A 14,006-nucleotide genomic window follows, 5' to 3' on the forward strand; every position below is an offset into this window, starting at 1 on the left:
AATAGACTCAATTAGCAACATAAGAAAAAGGGAACAACTCTTTAACAATCTCAACTTCTCTAATAACATTAAAGAAGGACTCTAAACAACTTCTTAGCTAAGTCCCGAGACTTCTATAATTCAACATCACACACCATCCATCACGCATCCTCCTTGTCGCCTTCCTCTTTATACTTTAGCTTTTCCTTTATCTACAGTAGGAGGAAAATAAATCTATAAGCGAAATGCTTAGTAAGTACTAAACTATCTCACAAAAACTCGAAAGTGCATAAGATACAAAGGATGCTAAAACTGAAATGCTAAAAAGAAAAGCTACACATGCTCATCTAATAGCAAAGCACTAAAATAATCTGCATACTCATGATATACAAGAATAAATCTGCATGCTGGAAATAAAGCTAATCATGCTCAATAAACTCATAAGGAAAGCAAATGAAAACTAATACGGTATGCTTAGAATTAAAAGAGCTAAACTTTACTGGTTCTAAACATAGGTGATACTTGTCTCATTTACTTATAGCCTTATACTTGAAATTAATATTTAAATTTCTTCTTCTCTTTCTTGGGCCCAGGCATAGTACCAAATGCGCACTCTCTAATAGAGATTGAGGTAGCGAGCCTCCAGTCCTATGAGGGTAAAGACCTTGGTCTTACCAGGGCCAAGACCTTGGAACTGGTCATCTGGATTTGTTTAACGATAACCTTGGAAGTCGAGTACTATCCTCTTACTTTAAATTACTTGTTATCTTTTCTAACTAGACCTTGATCTTTTCTCTACTCATAACTTCTCATAATCTCCTAATAGAGCTTACTAGAACATTGTAAGTATGTCTAACAAGTAGAGAATTGCAACTAACTGAGCATGCTATAAAAATAAAGCAAAGTCAATCAAACTACAAGATAAGCTTAATAGCTGTTCATGTTCAAGAAACCAAGAAACTAACACTACATACTTTAAATAAAGGTTGTTCTTGCCTTTTTGAGTAGCAAGGAAAATGCTAAACTCATTCTAAATAAATAAAGGGCTGTTCTTGCCCTTTGAGTAGCAAGGAAAATGCTATTCATGCTTACGGTAGAAAAGGAAAATTACAAAACTGCAAGGAGCTAAATACTGGGATGCTAGATAAGGTAGCAAAACAAACAAATCCCAAATCCTTATAATATGCTGTTCAAAACTAAACAATTTAAATCGAGTTTCATGGCAGCAAGGGAAATTACACATGCTCAACTAATTGCTAATGGGAACTACTCAAATTACTTAAAGCCTCTTCTCAACTTCCTATAAGAACTCACGGCAACAAAAGAAAACTGAAAGTTGCTACTGTTCAGCCCACAGCAAAGAACCAAATACAAGCCGAGCATACATTTTAAGTATACACTGCTTATCAATTCCAAGCCAATCATGTACAAAGAAGTAAATCTATTATGGCAGGTTCCAAAAACAAGGAAGAAGAACTACATCCCTAGTAACCATAATCTGTTACAACAGGTTCCAAAAGCAAAGAAACACTATAATCCCTAACTATTCCTGTGCCGTACAACAAGACCTGAAACAACCTTGGTAAAATAACTTCTGCACAAAATGATCCTAAACAAGAAGGACCCAAATCCCTAGCAACACAAATTCGGAAATAAGGAAAACCACTTATCCAAGGATTTCATCTTTATTCATGTAAATAATATCTACACTTATCCAAGGTTCACCGCAGCAATCATCTAAACATGGAAGCTCACGGCAGATTCAAAAATAAGGAGAAATACAATCCGAAAACCCTAAGTTCGGAGCAACTCCTACCACAGGTGAGTAGTACTTACAATGCTTTCTTGGACTTACAACCGAAGGGGACAACTCTAGGGTTTCGGTTAGCTCGGATCTTCAACCTCCCTTGCGGCCACAGACCCTCCTCGACGAGGGGATCACCACCGCGTGAAGGGATCTCTCGAAAAACACCCTCGCCGGTCGCCGGAGGCGTGCCCTAGGCCCGCTTTGTTTCCGCCCGAGAAGAGCCGGCGCCGTCGCGAGAGAGGAGAGGAAGAGAGGTTAGGGTTCGGGTAAAAATAATATCCCAAACGCTATTAGCTCATCCTTTAATACCTAGGTTCTATTTCTGTTCTCCACTATAACTTAAATATATTTCGTTTACTATCTTTTCACGCAACAAATGCCTGAGCACTTGGTTAGCTGTGTTTCCGCCGAAACCCCTGGTCGCGGGTTCGAATCTCGACTTGGACATTTTTTGTCGAAACTTCTTTCGTTTAGTAAAAATACCAAACGACCTCCAAAAATTGCGTAAAAATACTCTAAAAATTTCTAAAAATCTCTAGAATATTTCTATAGCATTTCTAAGTATTAATAAGGACTTTTAGAACTTGAAATAGGAAAAATTGAGTCGTTACATTATAAGTGAGAATGTTCTCATGCCTCCAAACTCTCGTCTCAGTGTAAGTTATAAGTGAGCTTGCTCTCACGACCAACGACCTCTCGGTCGGGATTTCAGCTCTCACCCCAGTGCAAGTTATAAGTGAACTTGCTCTCTTGACCAACGACCTCTCGGTCGAGATTCCAGACTCTCGCCCTAGTACGAGTTATAAGTGAGCTTGCTCTCACGACCAATGGCCTCTCGGTCGGGATTCCAGACTTTCGCCCCAATGCGAGTTATAAGTGAGCATGCTCTCACGCCTCCCGACTCTCGTCTCAGTGCGAGTTATAAGTGAGCTTGCTCTCACGACCAACGACCTCTTGGTCGGGATTCCAGACTCTCGACCCAATGCGAGTTATAAGTGAGCTTGCTTTCACGACCAACGACCTCTCGATCGGGATTCCAGACTTTCGCCCCAGTGCGAGTTATAAGTGAGCATGCTCTCACGTCTCCAGACTTTCGCCTCAGTGCGAGTTATAAGTGAGGTTGCTCTCATGACCAATGACCTCTCGGTCGGGATTCCAGACTCTTGCCCCAGTGCGAGTTATAAGTGAGCATGCTCTCACGCCTCCCGACTCTCGTCCAAGTGTGAGTTATAAGTGAGCTTGCTCTCACGACCAACGACCACTCGGTAGGGATTCCAGGCTCTCGCCCTAGTGCGAGTTATAAGTGAGCTTGCTCTCACGACCAACGACCTTTCAATCGGGATTCCAGGCTCTCGCCCAGTGCGAGTTATAAGTGAGCATACTCTCACGCCTCCAGACTCTCGCCCCAGTGTGAGTTATAAGTGAGCTTGCTCTCACGACCAACGACCTCTCGATCGGGATTCCAGGTTCTCGCCTAGTGCGAGTTATAAGTGAGCATGCTCTCACGCCTCCAGACTCTCGCCCCAGTGCGAGTTATAAATGAACTTGCTCTCACGACCAACGACCTCTCGGTCGGGATTCCAAACTCTCGCCCCAGTGCGAGTTATAAGTGAGCTTGCTCTCATGACCAACGACCTCTCGGTCGGGATTCCAGATTCTTACCCCAGTGCGAGTTATAAGTGAGTTTGCTCTCACGACCAACGACCTCTCAGTCGGGATTCAAGACTCTCGCCCCAGTACGAGTTATAAGTGAGCTTGCTCTCACGACCAATGACCTCTCGATCGGGATTCCAGACTCTGGCCCCAGTACGAGTTATAAGTGAACTTGCTCTCACGACCAACGACCTCTCGGTCGGAATTCTAGACTCTTGCCCCAGTGCGAGTTATAAGTGAGCATGCTCTCACGCTTCCAGACTCTCGCCTCAGTGTGAATTATAAGTGAGCTTGCTCTCATGACCAACGACCTCTCGGTCGGTATTCCAGACTCTTATCCCAGTGCGAGTTATAAGTGAACATGCTCTCACGCCTCCAGACTCTTGCCCCAGTGCGAGTTATAAGATAGCTTGCTCTCACGACCAACGATCTCTCGGTCGGGATTCCGGGCTTTCGCCCCAGTGCGAGTTATAAGTGAGCATGCTCTCACGCCTCCAGACTCTCGCCCCAGTGCGAGTTATAAGTGAGCTTGCTCTCACGACCAACGACCTCTCGGTCGGGATTCCAGACTCTCACCCTAGTGCGAGTTATAAGTGAGCATGCTCTCATGCTTCTAGACTCTCGTCTTAGTGCGAGTTACAAGTGAGCATGCTCTCACGCCTCCAGACTCTCATCCCAGTGCGAGTTATAAGTGAGCTTGCTCTCACGACCAACAACCTCTCGATCGGGATTCCAGACTCTCACCCCAGTGCGAGTTATAAGTGAGCATGCTCTCACGCCTCCAGACTCTCGCCCCAGTGCGAGTTATAAGTGAGCTTGCTCTCATGACCCACGACCTCTTGGTCGGGATTCCAGACTCTCACCCCGGTGCGAGTTATAAGTTTGCATGCTCTCACGCTTCTAGACTCTCGTCCCAGTGCAAGTTACAAGTGAGCATGCTCTCACGCCTCCAGACTCTCGCCCCAGTGCGACTTATAAGTGAGTTTGCTCTCACAACCAACGACCTCTCGATCAGGATTCTAGACTCTAGCCTCAACGCCAACTATCAGTAAGTATATTTTCATATTCAGCAATTCAGGGGATTACACAAAAGGAGAAGTGCCAGAAAGAAGAAGGAAACATAAAAGAAAGATATGAACAAAGATCCACAGCATAGCCTGATTGACATTTATTTTTTAAAGTTCAGAAGACATTCTTCAAAATACATATTGTCATGCTAGGAGTATATGTAGTGCCCACTTCCCTTTCAATCAGTAGGGTCAAGTTGATACTGATAGCTGGATCAATCTGCCCGACTTGCTCGCTCCAACTGGGCTCGTACCTGGGTCAATTCTGTCTTGATACACTAGATGGAGCGATGTTGCTGGGCGATAATTTCATCTTTTAGCCGACTTTCTTCTTGGAGAAGGGTCAGAGAGTCCTCATGTTTTATCTTCAAATAGGCAATAAAGTAAGCCCGACTCTCCAGATCGGCATGAGCCTTATGCTTCAAGGCCGCCTCAGCTCGGGTCCGAGACTTAGCGGTTAACCAAAGTTCTTCCATCTCTCGGCGAAGGGAAGATTGAAGGTCCCTACTCTGTGTCATCTCCAATAAGGCCTCATCCTTCTGGGCAAGTATCTGAGTCAGATGAGTGAGTTGTTGGTGTAAAGATGATATTTCATCAGGCTCTAATAGAGATTCTATGGCAGGAAGGAGTACAAGGAAAGTGTAAGGGTATGAAAGGGGTCAGCTCTTCTTAAAGAGATATCATCATCGGAACACACAAATGACACATAGGAAATGGTATCGCATTCAAGGACACGATGTGTATCCCAAGATCTAGGGATTGATGTAGCGGCACAAACATCCGGGAGATGGTGCAACATCCAAGAGCATGGTAAATTCTCAACGGCCCGGGGAGAGGAAGCAGTAGTTGACGTCGCGGTAACAAGGCTGAGTGAAACCGGATTCTGGTCTAGTCAGTCGGACCCGGGCCTCTTTCAACTAGACTTAGGGGGAGACTTGTGATACAATGCATGGTAGTAGGGTTGGGTCAAGGTGACGTGGTAGTTAGAAGTCAAGGTAATGTGGTAGTCAGAAGTCAAGGAGACGTGACAGTCAAAAGTCAAGAGGACGCGGTAGTCAAAAGTCACGGGGACGTGACAGTCAAAAGACAAGGAGGTGGGACAGTCGATATATGGAGGGGGACCACTTGGGGCTATCTAGGGTATGAAGTCAGAGAGGGGTCTCCCGGTCGGGAAACCAGGGTTGCGGCAAGAAGCATGGTCAAGACCCAACCCGACCTGGCTTTACTGATTAGGGATTGTTGAGCGGGCCTATGTGAGCAGACTTATCACCCTCGGTGGGGTCGGAATCATAAAAACTGGCGGAAGGGGCCCGACCAGTCTGTTCATCAACACTCAACAGACTAATCAGGGTTGTTTCAATCACACCCGGGCAGGATAGAAGACACTATACGACAACAGGTCAGGGAATCGTAACAACCTGTCAGAAAATATCTATTGTATATCAGGGAATATTCCAACGGTTGAGATCATCTGCCCGTAGAACCCTCCTCCGGTCTATAGGAGCGAGTCATGTGTCCTCCACCACTCGACCAGTCCTGACACTTGATATCCTCTGACAAGGGTCAGTCTCCAGAAGGTACGTATTGTCATATAAAAAGAAACGTTCTCTCCCTTGCACAAGTACACTTACTCGCACACTTGTCTATTTTTCTTCTTCCTTTATACAATGTTCTTCTGGGGAAAAAGTACCTGACTTGAGCATCGGAGGGCCTGCTTCGGAGACTTTTTCCCTTGTTCTTGGTCTCTAACGCTCCGTATGTTTGTCTGGGTGTGTGCAGGGGTCTGGTATTGCAGACGCCGGCTCCGTATTTCTTCAGGGTCACATGGGGGTCCCCTCTGGGGTGTTCGTGTGACCGCCGCATCATAGTCTCCTCCCCGTCAATGCTTGCGACACTTCATCAGGCCTTCGTCTGATTCAGACTCCGAACAGGAACACACACCTTAAACTATAAGATTTCTTATAGCAATGTCTACATCGACTGAATTTAAGACTACGAACAATGTCAAACAAAGAAGGGCATAGTCAAATCTACTAGAGAAGAATAGCTATGAAAGCCAAAGCCTGTAGGATTATTGCAACAAAGTAGCTTAAGAAAAAAGAAAGAGATCCACATAAGCTCATTCCTGTCAAATTACTTGTCCACCAGAAAGAAGTACAACCGCTAACTTTTCTTCTGAAATGGCCTTCAAACCTCGCTTCCACCACCTTTCTTTTTCCTCTACCGTTCTCACTTCCACAGTTGAGAGACACTGGCTCAATGGCAGGCAACGGCTGGCCTGATTATTTGAAAGTAACAACAATGGTGAGATCATGATCTTCCTACTTTCCAAAGTGAATTGATCCCATAAACAAACATATAAGAAGCATTCACCTTGAGAACCAAGCGAACATCTAATGATCCGATCAAGCCTCTGATACACAGAAGGCATTAATTTTTATTTTCCGACTCGAAGCATAAAGAAAGCATGAGGAAAAACTCACTTTTATCCTTGTTAGCGAAGTAACCTAAAGAAATCTACATTGGGAATAAAGTTATAAACTTCGAGTCCAGGATTCAATTAGTTCAGCATAAAATTGCAAAAAAAACGCAGGCATAAATGCACACCTATCCAAAATTTAAAAAATCGCGTTGGAATTCCAGAGGCAAAAAAATGAAAAATTGCGTTGGAATTCCAGAGGCAAAAATGACAAGAGCATCCATCACAAGAGAAGAGAGCCAGTTTCTATGGCTGCAAAAATTTTCTATGTAAGGAATTCTCTATTTGACAGAGCTTGTCTGCCACAGGAATCAATGTTCTATGTGAAACAGTCGATTCGTAGTGTGGGTGAAAATAAATGTTGATCGTAAATACAAATCAGAGCTTCATATGATCTGAATCCTTCCCTCATTTGTTTCTGCTGCAAAGTCGACTGGATCAGCAGCAGCAGCAGCAGCAGCAGCAAGATAAATGAACTCGAAAAGCTGTGCCCGTGGTAATTTGTCTCGTTTGCGAGAAATTGCATGCGATAGACGAAGGATTTCTGTTCTCAGCTCTCTTCGGCGGCCTATCCAAACCAAAAACAAAAAACAAAAAATAAAAAATAAAAAACAAACAAAAATGAAATAAAAAAACAAAAAAAATGAAAAACACGCAAAACGAAAGAAAAAAAAAATCTCCGTATCCTGGTAAAAATGTGTGTAACAAGAAATGAAAGCGGAAAATGTTGTATAAAACAAATCGCCGTCTGTGGGAATCGAACCCACGACCACGTGGTTAAAAGCCACGCGCTCTACCAGCTGAGCTAAGACGGCCGATATTTTTTTATTTATCAGTATTTAATAATATCCTTTAAATTAAAGAGTATCCTTACAAATTTTAATCGACAGTTGTATACTCCAATCGGCCCTAGGTCAATTTTTGATAATTTTAAAATGCCTTGTTAAGTGTTTAGTATTTTCACGTAAAGAGTTATTGTATTAGAGTAAAATACCTCTTATAATTTATTAATCTTTATTTTGTTATAGAGATGATGATACTAGATCGCTTGAAATGAGCGATAACATTTTTTATTTCAATTGAATAAAAATTTTTATATTTCTATACTATCTTCCTCTCTCACATGCATGCTTCTTTTCTCCCACGGTAAATCTAAGTTTTAGCTCCTCTATGTTACTTGTAGCTCTTCCTCAACGTTAATAAACCCTTAAATTAAAACCTCGATACTCTAATATGTGATTTTGCCCTGGCTAGAATATATTTTTCATACTAAATGTACCTTTGCGGTAGGCCATTGTAGTTATCATAGAGTAGCTACTAAAATATATAAAATTATTTTAAAAAAAATAACTTTAAATAGTTGTTATAATAATTATAACAGCCTAAAATTTGATTAAAATTATATTTAAATTTAGTTAAATCCTTTTTATATTTTTAAAAAGATATTTTTTAATAATTCAAATAAATAAAAGTAACTTTTGCACATAAAATGATTATGCAAATTGGTAGTGTTATCAATTGTGCTACTAATAGCTAGTGTGATTTGTTGATAGCTAAGAGTCTCTTACTTATGCCCCTTACACTCACTGCGACTATAATTGAGCCGAGCCCGAGCTAGCATAGCTTGAGAAAACAACAAAGGCTCAAATCAAGCTTGAGTTGGACTTGGAAAAATAAATTAAAAACCTATGCAAGTGAGATTCAAACCGTGGATCTTAAATACACCAAATGGCATACTTTAGCCATAAACTTCTCCTTAACTTATTCCAAGTAATAATAATTTTAATTATTAAAATTTTAAATTAACTTGACTTGACAAGGCTCGACGAGCCCTCGAGTTAGTGTTAAATGAGCTCGAGCTTGGCTCGGATGTTAAATGAGTCGATTCGAGCTTAGTCAAATTCGAGTTCGAGTCAAGCTTTGATCGATCCGTTTGTGAGTGGCTCACGAGTAGCTCGGCACATTTGCACCCCTAACACTCACTCTTATCTAAGAGCCTCTTGCAAGGGAGCATGCTCCCCTAGTCATCCTCAACACCCTTAGCAACCTCCTCTTTTGAGAATAAGGTGAGGAAGATGTTAATCTACTTGAGCTTTAGCCCGAGGGCTCATTTATTTATTTATTATATGTAATTGTTTATCCGCCACGCCATGGTATGCGAAGAACCCTCTATGATAATGCTCATGGCATCGACCTTCGCACCCCCTAACCTCCTCTTGGTGTCCTTGGCTTCAGCTCCCTCATGCCTTCTTAAATGGACGCTCAATGTATATATTCTCAAGGTAATTCAAAAGTGTTATTACATCTATGAAAATGTGCAACCCATTTCGATATGACATTGTGACAATTCAGATCTTTGATTTAGCTGCATAAACCGAATGTCATTCCACATGCATCCATTGTAACTAACTCTTTGTTTAATCCTTTAGTTAGTAGATATGTTAGGTTATTCTTTGACTTCATATAGTCAACAGTGATAACTCCCGTTGAAAGCAGTTGTCTAATGGTATTATGTCTACACCGTATATGTCTAGACTTACCATTATATAGATGACTATGTGTTCGACCGATTGCTGACTAACTATCACAATGTATGTAAAATTGCCTGCACCAGTTTCAACCATCTAGAAATATCTTCTAAGAATTGTCATATTCATTTAAACTCTTCACCATATTTGTCAAGAACTACAAACTCATATTCTATCATGGATCTAGTTATTACGGTTTGCTTAGAAGATTTTCATGGAATGACTGCATCTCCCAGAGTGAATACATATCTACTCGTAGACTTAGAGTCTTCTATGTCAGATATCCAATTCACATCACTGTATCCTTAGATCACAGTAGAATATCTAGTATAATGCAATCCATATTCACGAGTATACCTTAATTATCTCAGTACTCTTGTTATCTCTTTCTAGTGCTAAACACCATAATTACTCGTATATATACTCAGTTTATTTACTATATAAGCTAAGTCTAGTCTTGTACAACTCATCTAAGTACATCAAATTTCTAATCACTCGAGAGTATTCTATCTGAGAGATACTTTCTCCTTGGTTCTTCGATAAATGTTGACTTATATTTATCGGCGTTCATGCCAACACAGTATCACCCTTAGTGAATTTTTAAGAATCTTGTCCACGTAATGAGACTGACTAAGAACAAGTCCTTCTATTATTTTAAGAATCTTGAATCCTAGAATCATATCATCTAGGCCCATGTCTTTCATGTCAAATCTTGAATTCAACATGTCTTTAGTGGATTTGATTATCTTATCATTACTCCCAATGATAAGTATGTCATTTACATATGGGTACAAGATGACATAGTCATTCTCTATGGATTTTATGCAGACACATTTATCACATTCATTCATTTTGAATCCACATTCTTTCATGACATTGTCAAATTTCTCATGTCACTGCTTTAGTGCTTGTTTCAAGTCATATAATGATTTTACCAATTTACAAATCTTATTTTTCTGTCCTGACACAGAAAACCCTTTAGGTTGTTCCATGTAGATTTCTTCTTCTAAATCCCCGTTTAGAAATGTTGTCTTAACATTCATCTGATGTATTTCCAGATTCCATAGAGCAGCAATAGCGAACAACACTCTAATAGAAGTTATTCTTGCTACTAGAGAATACGTATCAAACTAATTAAGACCTTCTCGTTATTAATATCCTTTGATTACCAATCTGACCTTGTACTTGTCAATCTTGTCATCTGACTTCATTTTCTTCTTGAAGATCCACTTGCAACCTAGTAGTTTACTTCTTGGAAGAAGACCCACCAGTTTCAAGTGTGATTTTACAAGATAGAATCTATCTCTGATGCAATTGTCTCTTTCTAGTGAGGTTCATCAGAAGAGTTCACTGCTTCTGAACTTTGGGGCTCACTTTCCAATATAAAAGTGATAAAATATGTTTCATAAGATTTTTCCACCCGAGCTCTTTTACTTCATCTGAGTTCAACCTCAACTGACTTATTATCTTCTTCTTCTTGTGTTTCATATACCCGTTTTGAGAAGCTAGCATCCTCTCGGGTCTTATAGGGAAACACATGCTCGATTCACTAGACATTTCTCGATTTTATTATTGAGTTCTTATGTATATCCGTATTTGTGACTCATATACAAAAAAAAATCGATACACACTGCTGTTATGTGCATATCCAATAAATATGCAATCAATAATTTTTGGTCCTATCTTAATCCTTTTCGGATCAGGCACCAAAACTTTAGCAAGACACCCCTACATTCACAAATATTTATAGGACGGTTGTCTTCCATTCCATAACTTATAAGGGTCCTTATCTATTTTTTTGGGGGCATCTTATTTAAATGGTAATTAGCTGTTAAAACAACTTCCCCCCATATGGACTCTTGAAATCTAGAGTTCAATAGCAGAGCATTCATTATTTCCTTTAGAGTTCGATTTTTTCACTCAACAACTCTATTTTACTGAGGAGTATAAGGAACTGTTATTTTGTGTCTGATTCTATGTTCAACACACAACTCAGTGAACGATGAAATATATTCACTGTCTCGGTCACTTCGAACCACCTTAATCTTCTTATTAACTTGGTTTTCAACCTCATTCTTATAGAGACCGAATTTCTCTATATCTTCATCCTTATTTTTAAGAAGATACACATAATAGTGTTTTGTGTTATCATCTATAAAAGCGATGAAGTATTATTCCCACCACGTGTTGGTGTACTCTTTAGGTCGCACACGTCGGTGTGAATTAGGTCGAGTGATTCGTTGCTTCTTTCAATATGTTCAAAACCTTGTCATTTTTGCTCCAACACAAATTTCACACTTGTGTTTTGGGTCAAGGAGGAATGTAGGTATGCTTTGCATGTTAATTAATCTACACAACACATCGTAGTTAAAATGTTCTACTCTAACGCGCCATATGTTAGAGTGCATACTAAAAGCCTAACTTTTTGTAAATATTTATTTTGAAATAAAGAATCGCATTGGTCAACTGTTTATATTTATATACTAAGTGTAGTTGTTCAATTAATTTATATTGTAGATAACATGGTATGTGGTGTCACACACAGAAAATCATGTTATCGGTTCCTTATAAATTATAAACAATAGCTCACGACTAAGATGGATAGGAACAAACCATTGGAATAGTAGTAGTGTAATTTGGTATTAGTTTATCTTAACTATAAAGTTACACTAGTACACTCTGAGTGTATTGAGCAGGACCATTTGAGGTAGTATCTTTTTATACTAACTATATAAAAGAACAATACCTCTATTATTATGGAAGTGTGTACTCTTAATCATGATATAATAACAAGCACATATACTTAATATTTATTTCTTTAATTTATCAAAGGGTGCGATTTAGTTCGATAAATCAATAGGCCCGATAAGTTGGGAAATGATATTATTTATATGGTGTGTTGTTGATTATAAAAGGAAACTGTTTCCTAGTAATCTAGGTTGATGATGCCCCCTTGAGGAGCTTATAAGGATTGTCATGTAAACCCTGCAGGTGGACTTAGTCCGGCATGACGATAAGGTTGAGTGGTACTACTCTTGGAGCTAGATATTAATTAAGTAAGTTGTCAGTAACTCATTTAATTAGTGGGCATTCAATATCTTAAACACAGGGAGACTAACACACTCATGATAAGAAGGAGCCCAAAATGTAATTTGGGATTGGTGCGGTAGTTCAATAATAACTCTTTAGTGGTATGAGTTATTATTGATGAACTCGAGTTGGGTGTTCGGGGCGAACACGGGAAGCTCAAGTTCATCGGGAGACCAAAATCAATTCCTCCTCTCGGTCCCTATTGTAGCATCTTATATATAGTCTTATATCCACTCAAAGCCTAGCCTCTTAGCCCATGCTAGGGGTCAGCCCCTATCCTTGCTTGGAGCCCAAGCAAGGGGCCAACCAAGCCAAGTTTGAAGCTAAGGCTAGGGCCGGCCAAGCCTTGCTTGGTGCCCAAGCAAGGTGTCGGCCAAGTATGAAAAGGGAAGAGGGGTTTATTAAAAATAAAATTTTGATAAAATCTTTCCTTTTATGTTTTTATCCACATGGTTTTAAAAGAGAGTTTTAAATTTTAAAATATTTCCTTTTATAGATTTTCTACAAAGGATTAAAAGAGATATTAGATATTTTTCCTTATTTGTAGTTATCTATAATGTGAAAGAAAGATTTTAATTTTTTTGACAAAACTTTTCTTTTTTTGTAACCATGATATAAAAGGAGTTTTATTTTTAAATCTTATCTTTTATAGATATCCATTAAAGGATTTAAAAGAGAGAGATTTTAATTTATAAAGCATTCCTTTTATAGCCAACCACAAAAGGGATTTATAAAAGAGAGATTTTAATTTTTATTTAAAATATTTCCTTGTATGATTAAACAAGGCGTGGCCGGCCATAGAGAGGAATAAAAGAAAGTTTTATTTTTGTTATAAAACTTTCTTTTTTTGGATTCACCAAAGAATATAAAAGAGGGGGAGAGGATGCCTTCATAAGACACACAACTTATTCTATTATTCCTCTCCTCCATCCTTGGTGGTCGGTCCTACCTCTTCTCTTTCTCTTCTTCATTGTGGCCGGCGGCATCATCTCTTGTGGAGCTCTTGGTGGCCGGTAGCTTGGAGGTGAAGAAGTAGAGAAAGGAGGCATTGTTTTCTAGCATCCCTTGGAGCATTGTGGTGGTGGACGAAACTTGGAAGCAAGGAAGGCTTTGGTAGTTTTCTTCTTGGTAGATCGTTGCCCACACGACGTCCAAGAAAAGAAGAGGAATACAATAGAAGATCAAGAGGTTGTTGCTTACAAAGAAAGGTATAACTAGTAGTTTTATTCCGCATCATACTAGTTTTCTTTGTATGGATTTTGAAATACCAAACACAAGAGGTTAACGATTCTAAGTTTCAAATTTATGATTCGAGTTTGTGTTTCTTTTATTTTTTTTCGATCTTGTGATTCGATTGTTCTTAATGGTTAAACCTAGGGTTACTATAAGGAGATTAAATATTG

The 14,006-nt window shown here is 39.7% G+C and overlaps 1 non-coding gene across 1 annotated transcript; it reads right to left on the reverse strand.

The window, feature by feature from the left end:
* Positions 1 to 7,727: 7,727 nt before the first annotated feature.
* Positions 7,728 to 7,800, reverse strand: TRNAK-UUU. The gene has a single exon. It is a non-coding gene; the product is annotated as a tRNA-Lys (tRNA).
* Between the last annotated feature and the right edge of the window lie 6,206 nt (positions 7,801 to 14,006).

This window comes from Zingiber officinale, chromosome 2B (assembly GCF_018446385.1).
Source record: "Zingiber officinale cultivar Zhangliang chromosome 2B, Zo_v1.1, whole genome shotgun sequence".
Classification (NCBI taxonomy): Eukaryota; Viridiplantae; Streptophyta; class Magnoliopsida; order Zingiberales; family Zingiberaceae; genus Zingiber; species Zingiber officinale.